General features: G+C 49.2%; 1 pseudogene; it reads right to left on the minus strand.

Annotated features, from left to right (window-relative positions):
* Positions 1–5,924: 5,924 nt before the first annotated feature.
* LOC133051769 (myeloid cell surface antigen CD33-like) lies at positions 5,925–9,527 on the minus strand (annotated as a pseudogene).
* Between the last annotated feature and the right edge of the window lie 1,544 nt (positions 9,528–11,071).

Raw genomic sequence — 11,071 nt, forward strand, 5'->3', positions numbered from 1 at the left:
TGCTCTGTCCATGGGGATTCTCCAGGCAAGAATACTGGACTGGGTTGCCATGCCCTCCTCCAGGGGATCTTCCCAACCCAGGGATCAAACCGAGGTCTCCCGCACTGCAGGCAGATTCTTTACCGTCTGAGCCACCAGGAAAGCCCACCTGGGACCACCCCCTAGCTGGCATCTTGGTGTCATTCGGATACAATTCGGTGTCATGTCTGTCTCTGTTCCCACCCATAGCGCTTGTGCTGCAGTTCATAACGCTGTCCCCAGGGGGCGCTCCACCTCCCCTGGCGCAGACTGACCCCTGTGCCCCAGTCACCAGGATCTGTGCTGTCCAGAGTCCTGAAGACGTGCAGCTCCCTCGGGAATGTTTCCCAGGATCTGGACACATTTGCAAATGCTGCTTGTCCAAAAAGGCTGCATTCATACTCACTGAACCTAGGAACAAGGAGTCTGCTCTTCTCACTGTACCTCAGTACAGCCGAGTCTCTGCTGCAGGGAGCATATCAAAGCAAGCACTTAGTTACCACAGCCACCCCACTGCCCTCACCCTTCCTGAAATTTAAAACACCTCAATATCTTCCCCCCACACACACATTCACAGTGTCATTCTCAAACGACTTCCACCAAGACACATCAAACCTGTGATGTCTACACAAGAAAATGTTCCTGTGGTGTTTCAGTCTGTTCCTGCTGCTGTCTCAGACATACCAAAAGCAAGATCTGAAATCATGAAACTCTTAGAAGAAAATATAGGCAGTACTCTCTTTGACATTGGTCTTAAAGACATCTTTTTGTCTCCTCAGGCAAGGGAAACAAAAGCAAAAATAAATCAACGGAACTCTAAGAAACTAAAATGCTTTTCCACAGTGAAGGACAAAACAAAAACACAGCCTACTACATGGGAGAAGATATTTGCAAACAGTACATCCGATAAGGGGTTAATATTCAAAATATACAAAAGCCTCATGCGACTCAACATCAAAAAGAAAACACAGCACTCTGACTAAACATAGGCAGTGGACATGAGTAGACATTTTTCCAAAGAAGACAAACACACGGCCAAGAGACACAAGAAAAGATGCTCAGTATCACTCATCTTCAAGGAATGCATATCAAAAGCAGAATGAGCTCCCACCTGTCAGAATAGCTGTTATAAAAAAAGACAACAAATAACAAAGATGTGGATAGAAGGGAGCCTTTGTGCACTGTTATTGGAATTGTAAATTGGGGTGGCCGTTATGGGAAACAATACAGAGGTTCCTCAAAAAATTAAAAACAGAACTGCCATACGATCCAGAAATTTCACTTTGGGGTATTTACTCAAAGAAAACAAAAACAATAAGTTGATAATATATATGCACACCAATGTTCATTTCAGCATTATTTGCAATAGTCAAGATATGAAAGCAGCCTAATGGTCCATTGATAGATGAGTGAATATATAATATACACATAATATTACTCAGAAATAAAAAATGAAATCTTGCCATTTTTGACAACTTGGCTGAATCTACAGCATATTAAGGGGGGCTTCCCTGGTGGCTCAGAGGGTAAAGAGTCTGCCTGCAATGCAGGAGACTAAAGTTTGATTCCTGAGTCAGGAAGATCCCCTGGAGAAGGGCATGGCAATTCAGTCTAGTATTCTTGCCTGGAGAATCCCATGGACAGAGGAGCCTGGTGGGTGATGATCCATAGGACTGCAAAGAGTCGGACATGACTAAAGTGACTTAGCACACATGCATTCAGGGCATATTATGCTAAGTGGAATAAGTCAGGTACAGAAATACAACTACCACATGATCCTGTACATGGAATCTAAAAAAGAAAGCATACAAACAAAACAAAATGAAAACGAACTCACAGAAAACAAGTGGGTGGTTGCTGGCGGGGAGGAAGTGGTGGTGATGAGGCCAAACAGGCAAAGGAGATCAAGAAGTGCAAACCACCACTTAGAAACACAGTAAGCCATAAGGATGCAGCAGACAACATAAGGAATATGGTCAGCAAACCACCACTTAGAAACACAGTAAAAAGCAATAAATGCTGGAGAGGGTGTGGAGAAAAGGGAACCCTCTTACACTGTTGGTGGGAATGCAAACTAGTACAGCCGCTATGGAAAACAGTGTGGAGATTTCTTAAAAAACTGGAAATAGAACTGCCATATGACCCAGCAATCCCACTTCTGGGCATACACACTGAGGAAACCAGATCTGAAAGAGACACGTGCACCCCAATGTTCATCGCAGCACTGTTTATAATAGCCAGGACATGGAAGCAACCTAGATGTCCATCAGCAGACGAATGGATAAGGAAGCTGTGGTACATATATACCATGGAATATTACTCAGCCGTTAAAAAGAATTCAGTTGAACCAGTTCTAATGAGATGGATGAAACTGGAGCCCATTATACAGAGTGAAGTAAGCCAGAAAGATAAAGAACAGTACAGCATACTAACACATATATATGGAATTTAGAAAGATGGTAATGATAACCCTATATGCAAAACAGAAAAAGAGACACAGAGTACAGAACAGACTTTTGAACTCTGTGGGAGAAGGTGAGGGTGGGATGTTTCGAAAGAACAGCATGTATACTATCTATGGTGAAACAGATCACCAGCCCAGGTGGGATGCATGAGACAAGTGCTCGGACCTGGTGCACTGGGAAGACCCAGAGGAATCGGGTGGAGAGGGAGGTGGGAGCGGGGATCGGGATGGGGAATACGTGTAAATCTATGGCTGATTCATATCAATGTATGACAAAACCCACTGAAAAAATAAATAAATAAATAAAGGAAAAAAAAAAAAAAAGAAACACAGTAAGCCATAAGGATGCAGTAGACAACATAAGGAATATGGTCAGCAAACCACCACTTAGAAACACAGTAAGCCATAAGGATGCAACAGACAACATAAGGAATGTGGTCAATGAGATCGTAATAACTTTGTGTTGGGACAAGTGGTTACTAGACTTACCGTGGTGATCAATTCATAATGTATGCAAATGTCAAATCACTATGTAGTACACCTGAAACTAATACAATATTGTACATCAATATTATTTCAATAAAAATTAAAGAGCCCTTAAAATATTGACCCAACATGCAAATAACTGCCATCAAGAAAAAGACTAGTATTACTTGAAGAAATACAAGACCATGTCATCAACCACATAAAATTGACAATGTCCAGCAATCAGTGAAAAATTACTAGACATAAAGAAGTAGGAACATATGACACTTAATGAAAGAAAAATTACTCAATGATTCAGGGTTAGACATGACAGAGGAAACAGATCTAGCAGACAGATACATTAAAGCATTTATTACAAATATGATCCATATACTCAAGGACATAAAGGAAAACATTAACACAATAAAAGAGAAATATGAGATTAAAAACTAAGGAAATGAACCTCTGGCGATGAAAATAAATGATCTGAGGTGAGAATTTCACTGAACGAGACTACGAGCTGATTCAACATTGTGGAAGAATAATCAGTAAACTTGAAGATATAGAACAGATCCTATTCAAACTGAAGAGTATAGAGAAAAAAGACTAGAAATGGTGAACAGATGCTCAGGGCCGATAGTGAGATAGCATTGGGCAATACCACATATGTAAACTTGGAGATGCGGAGGAGAATAGGAGAATAGAGACAGGAAGACTAGAAATATATACATATACATATATATATATATAAGACTAGAAATATATATATAATAAAAATATATATGTAAACATTGACTTCAATTTCACAAATTTGATCACAAGTATAAAATTTCAGATTCAAGATACTTAACACACTCCAAGTAGGATAATCTCTGTCTCCTTCTCACTCACACACACATACATACACATTTACACATCAAGGCACATATTAATTTTTTAATTTATTTTTAACCATGACTCATGGCTTGTGGTATCTTAGTTCCCCAACTAGGGATTGAACCCATGCTCTTGGCAATGGAAGTGGGGAGTCCTAACCACTGGACAGCCAGCTGATTCCCTTAATCAAATTTTTTAAACCCAGTGAAAAAGAGAAAATGTTAAAACCAGCCAGAGAAAGATATAAACTACAAAGAAAGATGAAAGTAACAGAATTCTCATAAGAAACTAAGCAAGCCAAAATAATTTGAACAACAGAATAGAGGAAAATTTAACCTAGAATTCCTAATACAATAAAAGTACCTTTCCAAAACTGATGTAAATGAAAACTTTTCCAGGCAAACAATGGCTGAAAAAATTCATTACCAACACACCTACACTAAAAAAATATAGGAAAAGACTTTCAGGTAAAAGGAAAATGATACTATAGAGAAAATACTTGGTTTTTGTTTAGTTGCTAAATCGTGTCTGATTCTTTTGTGATCCCATGAACTGTAGCCCGCCAGGCTCCTCTGTCCATGGGGATTCTTCAGGCAAGAATACTGGAGTGGGTTGCCATTTCCTTCTCCAGAGCCTCTTCCTGACCCAGGAATTGAACCCACATCTCCTGCATCGGCAGGCGGATTCTTTTCCACTGAGCCAGTTGGGAAGCCCAGAGGAACTATGTTCTTGTCTTAAATTCCAAATAAATCTGAGAAACGAGGCAGGGTTATCTTAAAGCAAAAGGGCAGCTTTGTCGTTCACAAGGTTCGCAACCCAGGGATAAGAAGCCTTTGGCTGTAACCAAAAGTACGTTCCTTGGAGGTGAAGTGGTGAGGGACTTCAAAAAGCACAAACCACAGAAGCAACAGGAGGGGACTTGCCAAAAGAGACTGGATGGCCCTGGCAGAAGGACCACAAGTTCTTGCTGGCTGACCTGTAGTTTCCGATGATGGCTGTCATCAGAGCATGTCCTGAGCGGTTTCTCAAGTGGGAATCTTAGCACAAGCAGAAATTCTTACAGTTTTTGTTTGTGGTTTTTCTAAGAACAGAGTGTACGTGACTGAACCCTATGTCTGTCATGACTGCCTGGCTCCAGTTTATTTGGGGTCCCTGGAAGCCACAGTGGGTCCATTTTCCATGTTCCCTCCACAGGGAAAGCCTCTAATGTTTACTCCTCCTTGTGTCAAAGTCTTAGTGGCTCAATCCTGTCCAACTGTTTGCGACCCCATGGACTGTAGCCCGCCAGGCTCCTCTGTCCATGGCACTCTCCAGGCAAAATTACTGCAGTGGGTTGCTATTCCCTTCTCCAGGGGACCTGCCTGGCCCAGGAATTGAACCCACGTCTCCTGCGTCTCCTGCATTGGCAGGTGGATTCCTTACCACTGAGCCACCTGGGAAGCCCCCTTAGGGGATGTTGTTTTTCCAATAAAAGAATGAAGAGCAACTGAAATGATTCACATATATGCCTAAACATAAAATAGTTAATTTTTCTAATTAAAAAAAAAATCTCCTTTGGGACTTCCTTCATGGGCCAGTGGTTAAGAGTTCACCTTCCAATGCAGGGGGTGTGGGTTGGATCCCTGGTCAGTAAGCTGAGATCTCACTTGCCTCACGGCCAAAAATCAGAAAACAGGAACAAGGGGGCTTCCCTGGTGGCTACTTGGTAAAGAACCTGTCTGCCAATGCAGGAGACCCCGGTTCAATCCTTGGATTGGGAAGATCCCCTGGAGGAGGGAATGGCTACCCACTCCAGTATTCTTGCCTGGGAAATCCCATGGACAGAGGAGCCTGGTGGGCTACGGCCCATGTGATTGCAAAGAGTTGGACATGACTGAGCAACTACACTTTCGCACATTATATTTTTACAGGTTGCATTATGGGCATATCAAAACCACTCCAAGGTAAGCACACAGAAGAAAAACCATTACATGTGGCACAGTTCAATTTTGTAATAAGAACATGTTTCCTCCTTGCCCTCCCAACCGTTCCTGTAGAATGATCAGGAAGACACCTGGAGACCAGATGTGATGAGATGTTATTCCCGGGTAGGGCTTGGGCCAGGTCTTCTAGCGCCTCCTTGTCCACAGACCTCTGGAGCACCCCCAGGAAGGACCAGGCTTAGTCACACCTCCTAGCCCTACTCCCCTGTGACCTTCTGAACCCGTAAGGGAAACACAGATCAGACATAAGAGGTCAGTTTGTTGGTTTCTTCACCAGATGTGTTGGAGTCAGTTTCACGGAGGGTTTGCTCTGGAAAGGACAAGACAGAAGGCCACAGGAGGGGTCCCTCCCCCTCTCCCCCAAATCCAGGGACACCTTGAAAGTGCTTCTCACCTGGTGTAGTAGATCCAGAAGAGGCCACGGTAAGGAGGGAACCAGCCCCCACCAGGGCGCCCCTCAGCAGGGTGAGGACCAGGGGCCAGGAGCCCTGACTCTCCCCAAAGTCGTGGGGGCAGAAAGAGGAGACACCTGCAGGAGGAAGGCAGAGGCGAGGTTTGAGTTCACACCTTAGCCCCGCTTATGGCCCCAGCTCCAAAAGACAGCATCCGGACGTCCCTGGTGGTTCGGTGGTTAGGAATCCGCCTGCCAATGCAGGGGACACCCATTCCATTCCTGGTCTGGGAAGATCCCACTTGCTGCAAAGCAACTATGCCCATGTGCCACAACTACTGCGCCCAATCGCCTAGAGCCTGTGCTCCGCAACTACAGAACCCACCGCAATAAGAAGCCCGAACAAAGCAACCAGAGAAAGATCTTACGCAGCAGTGAAAACCCAGCGCAGCCAGAAAGCAAAGAACTGGGGGATCGTTGCTTATACTCACCCAGTACCACTAGGTGTAAGGACATGCGGTCGGAGCCGCTCGGGTGCTGAGCTTTGCAGGTGACCGCTCCTCCATCCCCTAAGACCACCTGGGGCAGCTGTAGGACCACAGGATCCAAAGGCTGGGAGGGGCTCAGGGTCAGGCTCCCCCGGGCCCAGCTTACATTGGCGGGGGGGTTGCTGTCGACAACACAGACCAGGCGCAGGGACTGACCCTCCCGGACTCGCAGGGAGGTGGCATTGCCCAGGATCTTGGGGACTGGGGACTCAGAGAGAGCAGGAAGGGCAGGGCTGAGAGGCCCTCCCCCTCACCCCCGCCCTTCCTCCCAGATATAGGACAGTGGCTCTGAGATTTCATCACCGGCAAGGGCAAGTAGGGGTGAGGTCGGGGCGGGGGGAGGAGAGGCAATTCAGTGAACCCAGGACACAAGGATGGATGTTAGAAGAAGAGTTGGCTGTATCTCAACCTGGGAGATAATATCCCAGGAGGTGGCCTCTGATGTGTGAGCACGTGCCGGGCATGGACACTTGTGGGTCTGGCCACATGCAGGCCTGCACACAGGTGATGAAGGAGAAGGGGGACACAGAGGGAAGGAGGAGGGTCAGCTCTGGGCCTGCAGACACCCCTCTGTGGCCCCAATTATGGCAGGCTGGACAAGGCTCATCTGCAGGCTGACAGGCCAGAGGGGAGGCTGCTCCAAGTCCAGGTGAGAGAGAGAATGCAGGCCTGAGCTGAGGCTGTGGTCGTGGAGGTGGAGGAAGGGAGGACATGAGGCATTTTCAGGAAGTCAAGCTTGCAAACTAAGTCTTGGGGGAGGGTTGAGTGAGACATAGTCCAAAGGAATTTCTGAGATGCAGACTCTGATTACTCAGATCGGAGGGTCCCGACCAAGAGGAAGTGGAGGACACTCAGGACAGAGATTTGTGAGGGCCTTCAGTGCGGAGGCTAGAAAACTCCAGGGTGAATGAACTTGACCTTGCCCTCCTGAAGAAATGGGCAGGAAGCTGGTATTAGCGTGTGTTAGTCACCCAGTCATGTCTGACTCTTTGAAACTCCATGGACTGTAGCCCGCCAGGCTCCTCTGCCCATGCAAGTCTCTAGGTGAGAATACTGGAGTGGGTAGCCATTCTCTTCTCCAGAGGATCTTCCTGACCCAGGGATCGAACCTTGGTCTCCTGTACTGCAGGTGGATTCTTTACCATCTGAGCCACCACGGAAGACCAGGAGCCTGGTACCCAGCTTGGGAACTCAGTCTGCTCCAGGGAGGTGGAGATGGCACAGTCAGGAAGAGACAGAGAATCAGGGAAAGGATGGCATGGCAAAGTGAGGGGTGAGGAGAGGTGGGAAGAGAGGGAACAAGGGGAGATGACAGTGAATAGTCACCTAGGAGTCCACAGTGGCCCCAGAGTCCTGCCAAGGGACAGAGTGGGGGGCAGGGGAGGGGAGACATAGGAGCCAAGAGGGGTGAGTGGTCAGGGGCCTGATTCTGTTCAGTCTTCACAGCATCCCCCCATCTGACCTCCATGCTGCCCAGGGACCTCACACCTGTGCTGTTTTCCCAGAAGACCCGAATATCCAGGTTCTGCGGGGCGTCTGGAAGAAAAAGGAATAAAAATCCTGCTGCATTGTGATGTGGGGTCAGGAGTAAGGGGTGAGGCAGAAGTCTCCGTGTCTTCACCCCAGCTTTTCTCCAAGAAGAGTCCCCGAGTTTCCCACCAAGAACCCTGCCTCTCCCTCCCCTGGGGGAGGACCACATCCGGGACCCAGGCTCTTGGGCCCCCACTCACAGGACACATTGAGCCTGATAGTCACCTCTGTGCTCACACCAGTTCCGGGGAAGGTTACGCGACACGTGAGGTTGGTGCCGTGGTCCTGAGGCCTCGGGGTGAGGATGAGCACTGAGGAGTGGGGACTCTCGGGGTGCAGGGAGGTGAGGGCGACCCCGGTCCAGGAGAAGGTGGGGGGCATCCCCCCGTCACAGGCCCATGGCACCGCACAGGTGAAGTTGGTGGGGTGGCCGGATGCGTAGGGTCCCCTGGACGTGGATGTCAGGTGTGTCTGTCAGAGCTGGATAGTGCAGACCCAGGACTGGAGCAGGGACCCCTGTGTGCCCCTCAGAGCATCTGTTCCCCAGCATCCTGTATCCCTGGGTCCCCCCCCAGGATGAGAAGACAGGATTCCCCTCCCACCCCGCCCTGGGGACCCTCAGGACTCCTGTATGTGTGTCCTCCCCTTGACCCCATCCTTACCCGTCACACGAACGGAGAGCAGATTCAATGCATAACTATATCTCACAGTAGGCCCTCTCTCCAACCTAAAGATGTATGTCCCCGTGTCCCTCCTCTGAGCGTCTCTGATGTCCAGGGAGCAGTTGTAGGCCCGGGGGTCTCCAACGAGGAGGAATCGGCCCTGGGCCTCACTGACCACCGCACGTTCTGGGTTGTTTGTGGCCACTGCCGGATCTCCATGGGAATCTACCCTTTTCTGGAACCAGTAGCCATGAGCTGGGCCAGAGTCATTCCAGCCTTCCCGGGGATAGGAGACGGAGCAGGGCACGCGGACACACAGGCCCTCCTGCACCGACACGGACGGCTGCACATCCAGCCGGTATCTCGGATCCTGAGCCAGGGACCCTGCGGGGAGTCGAGGGTCAGCCGAGCCCCCGCCCCGCCCGCCCCCGCCCCGCCGTCCACTCACCCGCCCACAGCAGCGGCAGCAGCAGCAGCGGCAGCATGTCTGAGCCGGAGGGTGTCTGGGCGTCCTGTGTGTGAAAAGAGAAGGGGAAGGCGAGAGGGAGGTAGGGCTGCGGGGAGACCCGTGGAGGCTGGGGAGGAGCAAGAGCTCTGTTCACAGAAGAGGAACTTCTCCTCCTCCTCCACACACAGCAGACAGGACAACCCCTGGGCCCAGAGACCCCGGAGACCTGCCCAGAGAGGAGCAGACACGCAGGGGACCCCTGTCCTCACCCCCATCTCGGGCTCGTCCCTCCAGCACCAGAGCTTGGACCTGTGAGGACGCCGAGGGCCGGGACTCAGGCGGCCTCCTAAGGTTCTCCCATCCGAGCTCTGCTGTCTACACCAGGGCCCTGCTCAACTCTTCTCTTGACCCAAAGAGTCACAGCCTCACGGAGACCCTCGGGTGGTCATTCCTGCGAGATGTCAGGCTATTTATGGTCTGTGGGAGCGTCTGGAGCAGAAGACAAGAAGGGGCTCCTGGGGGAGTGAAGGCAGCAGCCCACCACCCATTCACGCATCCCCCCAGCGGTGAGCATCTCTGGGTGGTGACCTGAAGGCCAGAAGGGATCTGACTCACCTGGTCCCTGCCCGAGAGATGCCCCCCACCTGGGGCCCTCACTTCCTCCCCCGACACACAGCACTGCCGGCTCTAGAGCTTTGTCGCTAGTGAGACTGCCATGAGTCCTGGCAGCATGCTGGGGTTTTTTTAAGTGAGTATGATTTCTCTCACTCCAATAAAAAACTAACTCTTTTCCAACAGAGAAGCTTGAAACTGTCAACAACAAATCCTTATTCCTCTTTGTCCCATCTCCTGGCCTCCCCAGTTCTAGTTTTCTGTCTTTAGGAAATTGACACCTTTGGTACCTCGTAGATGTGGAATAATATACCATTTGGCTTTCTGTGACTGGGTTATTGAAGGTACCGTAATGTCCCTAGAGTTCATCCACCTGGTGGCATGTGTCAGAGATTCCCTCCTGGATTTCCCTGGTGGCTCAGTGGTTTAGAATCCGCCTGACAATGCAGGGGACATGGGTTCGATCCTCGGCCAGGAAGCATCCTACATGCTGGAAAGCACCTAAGCCCGTGCCACACAATTACCTGCCTGCCTGCCCTGGAAACTGGGCCACACAAGGACAAAAGCTACAACAATGAGAAATCCATACACCACAACCAGACTGAAACCCTAGCCGGCTGCAACCAGACAAAGCCCACATGCAGCAACAAAGACCCAGCAGAGGCAGAAATGAATAGACAGTCCTTCCTTTTCCAGGCCGAATAATTGTCCACGATTTTGTTGATCCGTTCATCGGCTGAGGGGCACTTGGATTGCTTCCGTTGTCTGGCTATTGTGAACACACTACCAGAAACACGAGTGTGCTAATGTCTCCAAGAGTCCATCCTCTCAATTCTCCTTGGAGATAATCAGAGGTGGAATGGCTGGATCATGCTAATAATATATTTAATTTCCGAGGAAGTACCATTATCTTACCATCTCACTGACCTGCTGCCCCCCTGACTTAACCGTGGCTGTGATCAACTTACACTCTAACTATATGTTTGAAGGTGTTTATCTTGGACCCCTCTCCTGATCTCTAGACATTCTTGTCCAGCTCTCTCCCTGGCATCACAGTTGCATATCTAAGGGCTTC

The sequence above is a fragment of the Dama dama genome, chromosome 4 (genome assembly GCF_033118175.1).
Source record: "Dama dama isolate Ldn47 chromosome 4, ASM3311817v1, whole genome shotgun sequence".
Lineage (NCBI taxonomy): Eukaryota > Metazoa > Chordata > Mammalia > Artiodactyla > Cervidae > Dama > Dama dama.